Below are 17,853 nucleotides of genomic sequence, written 5' to 3'. Positions count from 1 at the left end.
CTCGGAGGTTCCATTTATATTAGTAGAACTGTGAAACTGTTTTATTCTTAGACCGCAGTAGTAACTAGACGTCTTCATTATTATTATATTTTTGTCGGATGGGTTCGACTGGTTTTATTGCTTTGGCATGTTATATCATTTAATTTATTTTATCATAAATCTATTTCAGACTCGGAATTGGATAAGCATGTTATCTTAATTAATGAATATTATAACTGCTAGATTTAGGCTGAAGTCTCGGTTGCCCCCGAGCATTGGTTTTCTGCAGGTTTATATGTTTATGTATTAAATGAAAGGCTAGCTACGGGTTTTGGTACTATATTACCCATACCCTAGCGCCGGTCGCGATTCATGAAAATGGGTCGTGACAAACTTGGTATCAGAGCTTTGGTTTCAAACCAAGGCCATTGCTTGCTATGTGTTTACTCTGTTAAGTATGGTTGTGTTTTAGGAACTACTGCGGATATAGGATTCTGTCATGTCTTTAAAAACGTCATCTTTTGATTTTAAAACATTCTGCCTATACCAATAGGATTGCGTCGAGTCAGTCATTATTTATTGATTTGATGCTGTTAATTGTTAATGCTATTTCACTTGGGTGAGTATTTTATTGCTGTTGATTTCTCGGGAAATCCTAATTATTAATTGTTTTGTTTCATACTTGGGTATGAATTATGTGTTATTTATATTGTTGTTGTTCAATCTTAGGATATGGACAACGTTGTTCGTACTCGTGCTCGTGCTGCGGCAGAGCAAGAAGCTGTGGCTGATGATGCGATTTCCATGGAAGTCGATCAGAACGTACCACCAGTTCAGGCTAATGCTGGACGTGGTCAAGGTGGAGGTGCTGGCAGAGGTAGAGGTGCTGGTAGAGGCAGAGGAGCTGGTGCTGGTAGAGGTGGAGCTAGAGGACGCGGTGCAGCAGGTGTTCAGGCACCGAATGTGCAGCAGGCACCAGAGGTGCAACAAGCACCAAATATGCAAGCGTTCGACTTCACTACCTTCTTAGCTGGGATTGTCGAGATGCAGAACAACCAGGCTCTTCTGCAGAATCAGTGTACTGTACTGGGTCAGCTAGCGCAGCAACAGCAACATCAGGCTGGTGTTGTAGCTGGTGTTGGTGGACTTGCTGGTGTCGGTCACATTCCAACGGACAGAGAGTTGGTGATGATCTACTTGAAGTTGAATCCGACTTCTTTTGATAGTACTGGGGATGCTCTTGACTTTTTGGAGGAATTTGAGTACAACAGTCAGAGGATTCAAGCTTCTGATCGTCAATCAGTAATGCTTGTGGAGATGTCGCTGAAGGGTCCAGCTAAGGACTGGTATCGTGATAACATCAGGCCGGTCATGGATACTTTGTCTTGGGCTGATTTTGTGGTCAGGTTCAGAGGTTACTATCTACCTTTCTCTGTTACTGAGAGTTTCAGAGAAAAACTGCTAAATTTGAAGAAGGGGGATAGATCAGTGACAGACTACACTAAGGAGTTTGTACGTTTGGGGCGGTTTGCTACAGATCTTCAGGGTGATCAAGAGCGAGTGAACGACCGTTATATTAGGGGTTTAGGCTCGGAGTTTCTCCCTTTGCTGATAGGGACAAACATGGAGTTTGCCCGGTTAGTGGATAGTGCGCGACGGATGGAGAATTCGATGGTTCAGTTTGGGACGATCTCTGACCCTTTCCAGAATCAAAAGGGAAAGAGTGATCTTCCTAGTGGGGGGCAGCAGGCCCCAGTGCAGCATAGTAGTGGGAATTACTATAGTGGCTCTTCTCAGGCCAACAGGGGGAGTCGACGGACTCACAACAAAGGGAGGCATAGTGCCAGGAGTGCTCCGTACAGTTCCAGTAGCAGTGGGAGCAACCGTGGTTCAGGACGCGGGCACAGTGGTGGATCGAACATTCCGTTCTGCCAGAATTGCAGACGCAGGCACTATGGTCAGTGTCAGTTAGCTCCTGGAGGTTGTTTTACTTGTGGCCAGCCGGGTCATTTTTCCAGGGAGTGTCCGACATCTGGGCAGCAGATGTCTAACTCCAGTGTGGCGCAGTCTTCTTATCAGCAGCAGAGACCTGCGTTTTCACAGTCTGTAGGATACTCTCAACCTGCAGCATCTTTTGGTGGCCAGCGGGGCCGTGGTTCTGGTGGCAGAGGTTTTGGTGGCCGTGGTAACGGCGGTAGAGGTTCCAATGGTTATGGTACTGGGCAGAGTTCGCAGCAGCAGCCACAGGGTCAGGCCAGAGTGTTCGCACTTACTCCTCAGGATGCGCGTGCATCAAATGCTGTGGTACAAGGTACCATTCCGATTTCTTTTATAGATGCTTTAGTGTTATTTGATGCGGGTGCAACCCATTCGTTTGTATCTACATGTTTTGCTGGGAAATTGGGTATGGCACCATCTGTTTTGAGTGAACCTCTAGCTGTGTCTACACCTATGTCTGAAGGTGTAGTAGTGGACGTCGTTTATCCTTCTTGTCCAGTGGTTATTCAGGGTAGAGAATTATGTGCTGATTTGATTGTACTTGACGTTCTTTCTTTTGATGTTATCTTGGGGATGGACTGGTTGTCACGCCACTTTGCTTCTATTGACTGTCGAGGGAAGTCAGTCGAGTTCAGGATTCCAGGTGATCTACCTTTTTCCTTTCAGGGAGAAAAGGCAGAGACACCTAAGAATCTGATTTCCGCCATCAAGGCGAAGCGGATGTTAGGCAAGGGTTGCCAAGGTTTTCTTGTTGTGGTTCGTGATTTAGAGACTAGTAGTGGTGATATGCATAGTGTTCCGATAGTGAATGAGTTCACTGATGTATTTCCAGAGGAATTGCCTGGATTACCACCTGATCGTGACATTGAGTTTTGCATTGATGTGGTTTCTGGTACAGCTCCGATTTCGATACCGCCGTATCGGATGGCTCCTGCAGAGCTGAAGGAGTTGAAGGACCAGTTACAAGAGTTGTTGGATAGCGGGTTCATCAGACCGAGTACTTCTCCGTGGGGTGCTCCAGTTCTGTTTGTGAAGAAGAAAGACGGTTCCTTTCGACTCTGTATCGACTACACACAGTTGAACAAGGTTACTGTCAAGAACAGATATCCTCTTCCTCGCATCGATGATTTGTTTGACCAGTTGCAGGGTGCGAAGTATTTTTCCAAGATTGATTTGGGGTATGGGTATCATCAGCTTCGGATCCGTGATGCAGATGTGCCTAAGACTGCTTTTCGGACTCGTTATGGACATTTTGAGTTTCTGGTTATGTCCTTTGGTCTGACGAACACACCGGCAGCGTTTATGGATATGATGAACAGAGTGTTCAAGCCGTTTTTGGATCAATTTGTTATCGTCTTCATTGATGACATATTGATCTATTCTCGGAGTGAGGAGGAGCATGCTTATCATTTGAGGACTATACTACAGACGTTGCGTGAGCATCGGTTGTATGCTAAGTTCTCAAAATGTGAGTTCTGGTTGGATCAGGTTACCTTTCTAGGACACGTGGTGTCGAAAGATGGGATCAAGGTTGATCCGAAGAAGATTGAGGCGGTCATGGATTGGCAAAGGCCAAGGTCAGTTACCGAGATCAGAAGTTTTCTGGGTTTAGCTGGCTACTATCGTCGGTTCGTGCAAGATTTCTCCATAATATCTGCACCTTTGACTAAACTGACACAGAAGGGTGTCAAGTTTGAGTGGACTGACAAGTGCGAGGCGAGCTTTGAGAAGCTCAAGGAGATTTTGACTACAGCTCCGGTTTTGGCATTGCCTTCTGGCATTGATGGTTTCACAGTGTATTGTGATGCGTCTCGGATTGGTTTGGGTTGCGTTCTGATGCAACATGGACAGGTGATTGCCTATGCTTCCAGACAGTTGAAGAAGCATGAGGTGAATTACCCTACTCATGATTTAGAGTTGGCAGCTGTGGTTTTTGCGCTGAAAATCTGGAGACATTATTTGTATGGTGCTACTTGTGAGATTTTCACTGATCATAAGAGTCTGAAATATATCTTTGATCAGAGAGAGTTGAACTTGAGACAGAGGAGGTGGTTAGAGTTGCTGAAAGACTACGACTGTACTATTCAGTACCATCCTGGTAAGGCTAATGTGGTAGCGGATGCATTGAGTCGCAAGTCTTCGGGCAGCTTGGCTCATATTTCTGAGATTGGGCGTAGACCCATGGTTAGGGAGTGGCACAGTTTGATAGCTTCAGGCTATGGACTTCAGATTTCTCAGACTGGTTGTTTGTTAGCACAGTTGCAAGTGCAACCCGTTTTGATTGATCGGATCAAAGCTTTACAAGCTGAGGATCCACAGTTGAAACGGATTATTGAGGAGATTCAGCAGGACAGTAATTCTGAGTATACTTTTGTGGATGGTGTTCTGAGACATGGTTCGAGACTGTGTGTTCCGGATTCAGATGGTTTGAGGGACCAGATCTTGGAGGAAGCGCACAAGTCTGCTTATAGTGTTCATCCGGGTTCTACTAAGATGTACCATGATCTTAAGGGTACCTATTGGTGGAGCGGGATGAAGAAGGATGTCGCTGAGTATGTTTCTAAGTGTCTGACGTGCCAGCAGGTGAAGCTGGAGCATCAGAGACCTTTTGGTTATCTGCAACCACTACCTATTCCAGAGTGGAAGTGGGAGCGGATTGCTATGGATTTTGTGGTTGGTTTACCACGTACTCGACAGGGATACGATTCCATCTGGGTTATAGTTGACCGTATGACCAAGTCAGCTCACTTCCTTCCGATTAAGGTTTCGTATACTGCTTCGAGGTTGGCTCAGTTGTACATCGACAGGATTGTCAATTTGCATGGTGTACCGGTTTCTATTGTTTCAGACAGAGGTTCTGTGTTTACTTCGAGGTTCTGGAAAGCGTTACAGGAATCTTTGGGTTCTCGGTTAGATTTCAGTACAGCTTTTCATCCTCAGACTAACGGTCAGTCTGAGAGGACTATTCAGACGTTGGAGGATATGCTCAGGATGTGTGTTCTCGATTTTCAGGGTAGCTGGGATACTCATCTACCGTTGATTGAGTTTTCTTACAACAACAGTTATCACGCGAGTATCGAGATGGCGCCGTATGAGGCTTTGTACGGGCGCAAGTGTAGATCTCCTATCTGTTGGGAGGAGGTCGGAGAGCGTAAACTCTCGGGAGCTGAGATTATTCAGATTACCTCAGAGAAGGTACCGTTGATCAAACGGAGGTTAGAGACTGCTTTTAGTCGGCATAAGAGTTATGCTGATCCGAAGAGGAAAGACATTGAGTTTCATGTTGGTGATTTCGTGTTTCTTCGGGTTTCGCCTATGAAGGGCGTGGTTCGTTTTGGTGTCAAGGGGAAATTGGCACCGAGGTATATTGGTCCTTATGAGATTTCAGAGAGGATTGGAGCTGTGGCTTATCATCTGGTTCTGCCGCCAGACATGTCGTTAGTACATCCTGTGTTTCATGTTTCTATGTTGAGAAAGTGCATTTCTGATCCTTCGCACATGATTGTGCCTCAGAGTGTTGATATTGACCAAGAGCTGTCCTATGAGGAACAGCCAGTTAAGATTGTTGATACGCAAGTGCGTAAATTGCGGAACAAGGAGATTCCGATGGTCAAAGTTCTCTGGCGCAATCATTCTGTAGAGGAGTGCACTTGGGAGACCGAGTCGGATATGCGGATTCGCTATCCTTTTCTTTTTTCGTGAGGTACGATATATTGTTTTTCTGTAACTTTTATGATTTCTACTTGTGTTACGTGTTGTTCTGGTGGTAATTTCTTATCGTTTTAAATTCGAGGACGAATTTTTAATTAGTTGGGGAGAATGTAATACCCCGTATTTGTTTTTATGTTCCGCCGTTTTTGTTGAGTGATAATAATAATAATAATAATAATAATAATAATAATAATAATAATAAGAAATAGTAAGAAAGTATTATATTATACCTAAGCCCATGCATTTACTTTTGTAAGCCCATGCCCACTTAACCCGAACAATATGATCAACATTTATATTCCTGTTCTTGTTCTGTTGCAGCAATGCTGCGTTTTCTTCGTGCTTCTCATATTTATATATCGTTTTTTTTAAACCCTAATTCATTTATTTCAAATCTCATCAACCCTAGCCGTCACTTAGCATATTAAAATTCTCTGAGATCATTCGTCACATCCATCTCTGTTCTTGGTTTTTAATCGGTAAGTTATCTCTTTGTTTTTCTATTTATATTCGATATCGTCACGTTCCGTTTCTTGATTCGTTCGTATTCGTTTGTAGATCGAAATCGATTCTGTTTCCTCCTAGAGATTCTAGACTCACGTATCTACGTTTCCCTACCTCGTTTACGCAAAACGGTACGCAATCGACCTCGTTTCAATCGCCGTACGGTTTACCGTTTTAAGCTTGCATAATCTGTTTCACGTGGAATTCAATTCTGCCGTCTTTCTCTGTTTCTATTTATTGCTGATTTATGGGTCTTGTTTGGTGATTAGTTTACTGCCGTTGGTTACGGTTAAATGTTAATCGATATAACTTGAATTGCTTTTGGTTGTTTTGTGACTCTATTTCGTTTCGAATTTGCCGAATCCCTGCCATTGCTAAGTCTTCTGTATATAGTTCTTCATTGTTGTTGTTATAGGAACTATGATTTAGTTTAGTAATCAGTAGCTCCATATTCTAGAGTTATGAATTAGGTTCATTAGCTAAAAAAGGGGTTGATTTATGATATTGCTCATGGCTTAGGCGGGAATTGTTCAAATTGTTTGTAATTATTGTCCATGTTCATGATATTTGGCCATGTTGTTTATTACTTTTAATTGTTAGTATTCAGTGTTGATTTCTTAGGTTCATTAAATGTTAATTTGGCCATTTGTTTTTCTTTTGTCTTTTTTATTTCAAATGGATAGTTTAATAAATATGTTGAATTCATACTGTATGTTGGCGGGGATGGGTTTAGTTAAATTGAAGAGATGGCTAAGAGTGTTATTAGGTCATGTGTTATTTTTGCTTACTTAAGTAGATCCTTGTGTTTATGGTATTGATCATTTGAGCCTTTAAGCAATTTGTTAATTACCCAAATTCCATCAATGTTAATGTTTTGACAATAACTTTTAAATTTCATTTTAATTTATAATTTGACAATATTAAATTATTTTGAGAGCTATAATTTGAAAACGATATATGATTTATAACTTAAATTTATATATAATTACTCGGGTAATTATATTTAATTTTAATATCAATTGGGCATGAAAATTGGCTAAATTATAATTTAGTCCTTGGACGTTTTTTTAAAACTTTTTCTAATTAAATTTTAGTTTTGTAACTTGGGTTACTTGAAATTGAAGTCATTGAGTTCTGCTTTTAAAATGGATTATTATTTTATCGAATTATTTTTATAAATATAAACTCGGGTTTATATTTGATAAATGTTTTGAGTCGGGTTAGACTTGGGTCACCCGACAAGTGAGGTTAGCTTGGTAGTTATTGGTAACTCAGATAACCCACTATTTGGAAATTAATTATTATTTAATAATTATTAAATAATATTTGTAAATCGGATTTTAAGCGAGAACTCAATACACTTGTATTAATTTGGCGTTTCTACCTTTTGGGTATTTTTGTGTTGTTCTGGATTATTTAATTCCGACGTGTTATTTGTGCTAGTGCTATGTGGTGTCTAGTACTCTTTAGAGTTAGGGTCTGTTTTTAATAATTATTTTATTTGTCTAGACCCGTCTATTGTTCGTGCTCCAGAGGCGAACCAAGATTAGTTGCTTGCCGGTATTCACGTGGATTAGCAAGCAGTGAGTTTATATTTACTATTTACCGCTTTATTAAGTAAATTGTTATTTTAATATTAAATATATATACTGTACGTATATTTCGAACTGTTTTTATATTATGGCATTCTAGTTGAAACATGCTACCTAATGGGCATCATTAGGACTGCGTGCGCACCGGTATTGATCTGGGTAAGGTATATATTGGAAATGTGGTAACTCGGTGTGAGCATAGCTCTCGGGACCAGGTAGAGTAACTCGGTGTAGCTCAGCTCTCGGGACCAGACCTATTGGATTATGATTATTATTTAGAATTGTGGATTAGGGTTCCAACTATTATTCGTAATATCGTTATTAAATGTTTTAAACGTTTTAAAGGTTTTCCACTTAATAAATGTAAATAGTGGTATGAACTCATCTCAGTATATCTGACCCCGTTGTTTCCCAATTTTCCCCAGGGTTAGGATCTGAGAGAGTCTGGTGATCTCCGCTTTTACTTTCCTCGGAGGTTCCATTTATTTTAGTAGAACTGTGAAACTGTTTTATTCTTAGACCGCAGTAGTAACTAGACGTCTTCATTATTATTATATTTTTGTCGGATGGGTTCGACTGGTTTTATTGCTTTGGCATGTTATATCATTTAATTTATTTTATCATAAATCTATTTCAGACTCGGAATTGGATAAGCATGTTATCTTAATTAATGAATATTATAACTGCTAGATTTAGGCTGAAGTCTCGGTTGCCCCCGAGCATTGGTTTTCTGCAGGTTTATATGTTTATGTATTAAATGAAAGGCTAGCTACGGGTTTTGGTACTATATTACCCATACCCTAGTGCCGGTCGCGATTCATGAAAATGGGTCGTGACAAGTGCGATGCGTATAAACAGCATATATATAATATGATATCAAATTAAAATAATATTAATCGATAATACACGAAAGTAAAGTGCAACTCACAGTGACCGCTATCCAAGTAATGATGTGGTCGATATGATAGTATGCTCTCGCTAGTCCACGTCTACTGATCCCACTACTCGCTGATACGTCTGACAAGTCGTTTAATAGTTAGACGTGAATCTCGTGTTTTTATACGTATAATACTTTAAATTCTAGGGTTTTGTTACACTCCTAATATTATTTGTGAACTCGATATTCTTTTATCGTATTCGCGATATATCGAACCCTGTTTCTCGTATTCGAGAAACGTATACTATCCTTAGCGTTTTCAATTTTCATTTCCTTTTATTACTTGGCAAAAATACCACTTTGATGCTTATTCTTTTTGTTTATTATCATATATCCTTTAAACTTTTCATTTGTACGATTTAGTCCATAACTAAATCAATAAATTCTTAAATTATAACTTATACGTATTATTTATATCCAATAAATAATGCGAAACTCGATAATAACACTTTCCTGTCAAAATCTAAAATTTATATTTTCGAAACATAGTTGCTAAATTCTAATTCTACTAAAGAACTAAAATATATTATTAAATTCCTTGCATATAATCCTTTCTAAAACTGACCTACTAAAACTTATTTATCGAAAAACTTTCCGATATCGCCACTCTTGCGACTCAAAACTGGACACGTGGTCCGATTAGATAATTAAATATTTTGAGGCATTACATCTACGGTACAGGTCGTAGACGAAGAACGCAATGAGGAGTCCCTGAGGCTATGCCTTGACCTCCTCGAAGAAAGAAGGCATCAAGTAGCAATCCGAGCTGAGGCCTATCGTATGCAGATTACTAAATATCACAATGCTCGGGTCAAGGAGAGAAATTTTGAAGAAGGAGACTTATTCCTAATGAAATCAGAAATCGGTAGAGGAGCCGCCGGGGTCGAAAAGCTTGAGGCCAACTGGGACAGGCCATACCGAGTAGTAGTAGTAGTAGGGAAGGGAGGATACATGATAGCTTACCTAGACGGGACTCCATTTCCCAAGACATGGAATGTTGAAAATCTGAAGAAATATCTTCAGTAAAAGATGTAACCACCATTCATGAATAAAGTTACCTCTTTTTTCTTCATTTATTTATTTCTAGCACTTACACAAATTGCAATAATCACACACAAAAGATAATTCGCAATGTATGACAAAGACACATGACGTAGTCAAAAACTTAATCAAGACGCTGCAGTATGACGTAAACATATGACTCAGTCAGAAGACTCAACTACTGACAATAAAGAAAGTCACCAAATACTTGAACATACGAAAAGGAAATTGTTCAGTTGTACAAAAGAAGGGAGTCTGCCATAAAAGACTCCCAAAGTACATACAAATGCTACCTAACACGTAGCAAGAAAAGAAAAAGCTAGCAAAAGGCCAAACATACGGCTTATATTTTTTCCTCTAGAAGGGTCGCTCCCTCCTTTGGACCAAAGGCATCTCCTTCGGGAAGTTAATTGTCAACTGGGTCCACGTTACCCAGCTCCTTGTCCGACACACTGGCCTCAGTCCCAGAGATAGGTTTAGTAGGAGGAATGACTGTCTCATGCACAGTAAGCAGTTCAGAGGTAGGCGTTAGCTCCTTCTCGTCAGCATCCTTAACAATCTCTTCGGATTCTATCGCATCACTGACCCCATCATTGACAACATCCGAAGGTAGAACGGTTGAAACAGTCAAACCCGCCATCTTTACAGCAACCTTAGCCGCAACGCGCTGACCCAGTGCGCGAAGGTGAATGGACAAGAACTTGCTTATATCATACTCCGGGTAGTCTGAGCGCACAATCTTGGTAACGGTAGAGTAAAAATCAGTCAGACACCCACTTACATACACATTAGCATCTTGTTTGCTACTCTTATGCTCTTAAGACAACCTCATCTCCATAAGGGCATTTTCGCAGTCAGAAACTTTCTTCTCCATGATCTTAAGATGATCCACAGCCATCTGGTTCAGCTTCGACAGCCCGTAGAGCAACCATCTCCTTCCCATACTTCTGGCTCAGCAAAGTCATCTCATCCCTTTGACGACGGATCAAAGCATTCACTTGTAGAAGCTGCAACCAAAAAAAAAGAGTTCAATACCAGGAACCAAAGTCACACAAATAAAAAATACAACCCAACCTGTAGCAAAGATGAGTCAACTTTGTCACAAATATCACCTTTTTAGCGATTTATGCCAAACATTTAAAACGTTACGAAACAAATCCAAACGTTTCCCATTTTTAGCGATTTAAGACAAACATTTAGAAACTTTACGAAACAAATCCAAACTTTTCACATTTTTAGCGATTTAAGCCAAATGTTTAAAACGTTACAAAACAATTCCTAATGTTTCAACTTTTTAGCGATTTAAGCCAAAAAAATTACAAACGTTACGAAACAAACACAAAAGTTTCATCTTTTTAGCGATTTAAGCTAAACGTTTAAAACATTACGAAATAAATCCAAATGTTTCCCATTTTTAGCGATTTGAGCCAAACGTTTACAAACATTACGAAACAAATCCAAATGTTTCATGTATTTAGCGATTTAAGCCAAACGTTTACAAACGTTACAAAACAAATTCAACCGTTTTACTTTTTTAGCGATTTAAGCCAAACCATTAAAACGTAACGAAATCAATCCAAATGTTTCACATTTTTAGCGATTTAGGACGTTTACAAATGTTAGGAAACAAATCCAAGTGTTTCACATTTTAGCGATTTAAGCCAAATTTTTAAAACGTTACAAAACAAATCCTAAAGTTTCACCTTTTTAGCGGATGAAGACAAAAGTTTACATACGTTACGAAACTAATCTACATGTTTCACATTTTTTGCAATTGAAGCCAAACGTTTGCAAAAGTTACGAAACCAATGCAATCGGTTCACCTTTTTAGACATTTAAGCCAAACGTTTAAAACGTTACGAAACCAATCCAAACGTTTAGAACGTTACAAAACTAATCCAAACGTTTCACCTTTTTAGCGATTTAAGCCAAACGTTTTCAAACGTTACAAAATAAATCCAAACATTTCACCCTTTTAGCGATTTAAGCAAAACGTTTAAAATGTTAGGAAACAAATCCAAACGTTTTACATTTTTAGCGATTTAAGCCAAACGATTACAAACGTAACGTAACAAATCCAAATGTTTTACATATTCAATGATTTAAGCCAAATGTTTAAAATGTTACAAAATAAATCCTAGCGTTTCCCCTTTTAGCGATTTAAGCCAAACGTTTACAAACGTTACGTAACAAAACCAAACGTTTCTCCTTTTTAGCGATTTAGGCAGAACATTTAAAACGTTACGAAACTAATCCAAACGTTTAAAACATTACGAAACAAATTCAAATGTTTCACCTTTTTCGCGATTTAAGCCAAACGTTTACAAACGTTACGAAACAAATCCAAATATTTCAACGTTTTAGCGATTTAAGCAAAAAGTTTATAAACGTTACAAAACAATTCTAAACGTTTCTCCTTTTTGGCTATTTAAGCCAAACGTTTACAAACCTTATGAAACAAATCCAAATGTTTCCCCTTTTTAGCAATTTAAGCCAAACATTTAAAACGTTACGAAACCAATCCAAATTTTTAAAACGTTGCAAAATAAATCCTAACGTTTTACCTTTTTAGCCATTTAAGCCAAACATTTAAAACGTTATGAAACAAATCCAAGCGTTTCACATTTTTAGCGATTTAAGCCAAATGTTTAAAATTTACAATACAAATCCTTACGTTTCACCTTTTTAGCAATTGCGGCCAAACTCTTACAAACGTTATAAAACAAATCAAAACGTTGCATATTTTTAGCGATTGAAGACAAACGTTTACAAACGTTACGAAAGCAATTCAAACGTTTCACCTTTTTAGCGATTTAAGCCAAACATTTAAAACTTTATGAAACCAATCTGAACGTTTAAAACGTTACGGAACAAATCCAAATATTTCACTATTATACGATTTAAGCAAAACTTTTACAATCATTACCAAACAAATTCCAAACATTTACAGACATTACGAAACAAAACAAAACGTTTCACCTTTTTAGCAATTTAAGCAAAACGTTAACAAACGTTACGAATCAAAACCAAACGTTTCGCCTTTTCAGAAATTAATGCCAAACGTTTAAAACATTACGAAAAAAATCCAAACCTTTCACCTTTTTAGCGATTCAAGCCAAATGTTTAAAATGTTACGAAACAAATCTAAACGTATTACCTTTATAGCGATTTAAGCCAAACGTTTACAATCGTTACAAAATAAAACTAAGCATTTCACCTTTTTAGCGATATAAGCGAAACGTTTAAAACGTTACGAAACAAATCCAAACGTTTCCCTTTTTTAGCGATTTAAGCCAAACGTTTACAAACGTTACGAAACAAATCCAAACGTTTCACATTTTTAGCGATATAAGCCAAATGTTTATAACGTTACAAAACAAATCCTAACGTTTCACCTTTTTAGCGATTTAAGCGAAACGTTTACAAACGTTATGAAACAAAACCAAACATTTCACCTTTTTAGAGATTTAAGCCAAACATTTAAAACGTTATGAAACAAATCCAAATGTTTCCCATTTTTAGCAATTTAAGCAAAACGATTACAAACGTTACGAAACAAATCCAAACGTTTCCCCTTTTTAGCGATTTAAGCCAAACGTTTACAATAGTTACGAAAAAAAATCAAAACATTTCACCTTTTTAGCAATATAAAACAAACATTTAAAACGTTGCGAAACGAATCCAAACGTTTCAAACGTTACTAAACAAATCCTAATGTTTCACCTTTATTGCGATTTAAGCCAAACGTTTAAAACGTTAGGAAACAAATCCAAACGTTTCACATTTTTAACGATTTAAGCCAAACGTTTGCAAACGTTACAAAACAAATCCAAATGTTTCACATTTTTAGCGATTTAAGCCAAATGGTTAAAATGTTACAAAACAAATCCTAACGTTTCGCCTTTTTAGCGATTTAATCATAACGTTTGCAAACGTTACGAAAAAAAACCAAACGTTTCACCTTTTTAGCGATTTATGTCAAATGTTTAAAACGTTACAAAACATATCCTAAAGTTTCACCTTTCTAGCGATTGGAGCCAAACGTTTACAAACGTTGCGAAACTAATCCAAACGTTTCATTTTCTAGCAATTTAAGCCAACCGTTTACAAACGTTACAAAACCAATCCAATCCTTTCACCTTTTTAGCGATTTAAGCCAAACGTTTACAATAGTTATGAAACAAATCAAAACATTTCACATTTTTAGCGATTGAAGCCAAACGTTTACAAACGTTACGAAACCAATCCAATCGTTTCACCTTTTTAGCGATTTAAGCCAAACGTTTACAATAGTTACGAAACAAATCCAAACGTGTCACGACCCATTTTCATGAATCGCGACCGGCGCTAGGGTATGGGTAATGTAGTACCAAAACCCGTAGCTAGCCTTTCAATTATCATACAAACACATAAACCTGAAGAAAACTAATGCTCGGGGGCAACCGAGACTTCAGCCTAAATCTAGCAGTTATAATATTCAGCAATTATAATAACATGCTTTCCAATAATAATATTAATCCGATTAACATAAATAATTCTGAATAGTAATATAACATGCCAAAGCAATAATAATCCAGTCGGACCAATCCGACAACAACTAAAATAAAATAAAGACGTCTAGTCAACTACTGCGGTCTAAGAATAAAATAGTTTTATAGTTCTACTAAAATAAATGGAACCTCCGAGGAAAAGTAAATGCGAAGATCACCAGACTCTCTCAGATCATAACCCTGGAAAAAATTAGGAAAACAACAGGGTCAGATATACTGAGATGAGTTTATACCACTATCTACATTTATTAAGTGGAAAACCTTTAAAACCCTTTAAAACATTTAATAACGATATTACGAATAATAGTTGGAACCCTAATCCACAATTCTAAATAATAGACATAATCCAATAGGCCTGGTCCCGAAAGCTGAGCTACACCGAGTTACCACTGACCATACTTTACCATATCCAGAGTTCCGAGAGCTATGCTACACCGAGTTACTCTACTTGGTCCCGAGAGATATGCTCACACCGAGTTACCACATTACCATAATTACCTTACCCAGATCATTACCGGTGCGCACGCAGTCCTAATGATGCCCATTAGGTAGCATGTTCCAACTAGAAACCATAATATAAAAACAGTTTGCAATATACGTACAACATATATATTTAATATTTAAAATAACAATTTACTTAATAAAGCGGTAAATAGTAAGTACAAACTCACTGCTTTCTAATCCACGTGAAAACCGGCAAGCAACTAATCCTGGTTCGCCTCTGGAGCACGAACAATAGACGGGTCTAGACAAATAAAATAATTATTAAAAACAGACCCTAACTCTAGAGAGTACTAGACATCACATAGGACTAGCACAGATAACACGTCGGAATAAAACAAACCAAATTAATACAAAAATACCAAATAGGTAAATACGCCCAATTAATACAAGTTTATTGAGTTCTCGCTTTAAAATCCAATTAACAAATATTATTTAATATTCTTTAAATGATAATTAATTTCCAAATAGTGGGTTAGCCGAGTTATCATTAACTACCAAGCAAACCTCACTTGTCGGGTAACCCAAGTCTAACCTGACTCAAACGTTTATCAATATAAACCCAAGTTTATATTTATAAAATAATTTAACAAAATAATAATCCATTTTAAAAGCAGAACTCATAACTTCTATTTCAAGTAACCCAAGTTACAACCCGAAAATCTAACCATTTTAAGTTTATAAAGTTTAGGGACTAAACTGTACTTTAGCCAATTAGGGACTAAATTGTACTTTAGCCAATTAGGGACTAAACTGTACTTTAGCCAATTTGATACCCGAAATCAAATTAATAACTTTTGTTTATAATTACTACCAAATATAACGTTACTAACCAAAAATTTAATTAAATAAGTTTTAAAAACATTTAGGGGCTAAATTGTAAATTAGCCAATTTATACCAAATCGAAATTTGAAATTAAAAATAATTACCCGAGTAATTATATTAACTTAATTTGTAAATAACTATCGTTTTAAATATTTAATTTATAAATCAAACAAAATCTAAATTATTAGTTAAAGTTTAACAAAGAATTTATTTGATTTAGTTAAAACACTTTGGTGAGTCTAAAGAGCTTTTAACCATCTTCTCTAATTTCAAACCTAATCATCCCGCCATGCCTATACCAATCAATTTCAAGCATAGCAATCTTAACCCAAGTCACATCAACTTATTTCTTTAACTTTATGTCATCAAGACCTCATAATAATACATCACTCTCAAGCATGAACAATCCAAACGTAAATCGCCTAACCAAAACCAAAGAACAGTAGCAAAATGCAAGGCAAGGACGACGGTAACAATTCAAACAACAACTCAACCGTGACATTCAAATTGATTGCTTAAACTGATATCACTAATCATTCCAATCGATTTATAACCATTTACATAGAAGAATCATTGACAAAAGAAAAGAATAGGATCGGCAGCAACCTATAGCTCAAGAACAGTTAAGGAAAACCAGAAAACGGAAACCGTACGGCGAATGGAACGAGATCGATAGCGTACCGTTCAATGAAAACGAGGTGGGGAATCGAAGGTACACGAGTCTAGATCGTCCGGAAACAAACGGTATCGATTTCGATCTAGAAACGAATGAGAACGAATCAAATTACGGAAGTGTCGTCAAATGTTAAAACTGAAAAACAAATGAATTAAGGGAGCTCACCGGACAGCAACTTTGAGGGATGATTACGGCTTCGTTTCTCAGCGAATAAACAAGGGGATGACGGCTAGAGTTTATTTGAAGTGTGGAGAAGATTTTCTGTTTAGAAATCGTCTTTAAATATCAAAAGGAATTAGGTCCAAAACGAGTGCAAAGTGGGCTGGATGTTAAGCTCACACGGGCTGTGACATTCTCGAACGAGACTCAGCCGTTTAAGGCTGAGTCTCGTTCGGGAATCCTGGTCTCGTACGAGACCAGGCTTAAAATGCCATGAGTCTCGTACGAGACCTTGAGTTCTCGTACGAGACTAACCATTTCGAATCAGGTCTCTTCTGAGACCTGATTCGAAAGGTGTGGTTCAACCCTTTTGGTTGAACCACAACCCGAACCGAAGTGCTTTTAATTCAAAATAGCCACAATCGAACCACAAAACCGGAAAAATATCGAAACGATTAAAATAATAAATTTAAAATTTTACGGGATATTACAAAACGTTTCAACTTTTTAGCGATTTAAGCCAAACGTTTACAATCGTTACAAAACAAATCCTAACGTTTACCTTTTTAGTGATTTAAGACAAACATTTAAAACGTTACAAAATAAATCCAAACATTTCACCTTTTTAGCAATTTAAGCCAAAGGTTTACAAACGCTACGAAACAAATCCAAATGTTTCACATTTAAGCCAAATGTTTAAAACGTTATAAAACAAATCCTATTGTTTCACCTTTTTAGCGATTGAAGCCAAACGTTTACAAATGTCACGAAACTAATACAAACGTTTCACATTTTTAGCGATTGAAACCAAATGTTTACAAACGTTACGAAACAAATCCAATTGTTTCACCTTTTTAGCGATTTAAGCCAAACCATTAAAACGTTATGAAACCAATCCAAACGTTTAAAACGTTAAGAAACAAATCCAAATGTTTCACCTTTATAGTGATTTAAGCCAAACGTTTACGAACGTTACAAAACAAATCCAAACGTTTCACCTTTTTAGCGATTTAAGCCAAACGTTTAAAATTTTAGGAAACAAATCCAAATTTTTCACATTTTTAGCGATTTAAGCCAATCGTTTAGAAACGCAACGTAACAAATCCAAACGTTTCATATTTTTAGCGATTTAAGCCAAATGTTTAATATGTTACAAAACAAATCCTAATGTTTCCCCTTTTTAGCGATTTAAGCCAAAGGTTTACAAACGTTACGAAAGAAAACAAAACGTTTTTCCTTTTTAGCGATTTAAGCCAAACGTTTAAAACGTTACGAAACAAATCCAAACGTTTGACCTTTTTAGCGATATAAGCCAAACGTTTAAAAACGTTATAAAACAAATCCAAACACTTCACCTTTTAGCGATTTAAGCCAAGCAT

The sequence above is a fragment of the Mercurialis annua genome, linkage group LG1-X (assembly GCF_937616625.2).
Source record: "Mercurialis annua linkage group LG1-X, ddMerAnnu1.2, whole genome shotgun sequence".
NCBI classification, from domain to species: Eukaryota; Viridiplantae; Streptophyta; class Magnoliopsida; order Malpighiales; family Euphorbiaceae; genus Mercurialis; species Mercurialis annua.
This window is presented reverse-complemented; position numbering follows the sequence as displayed.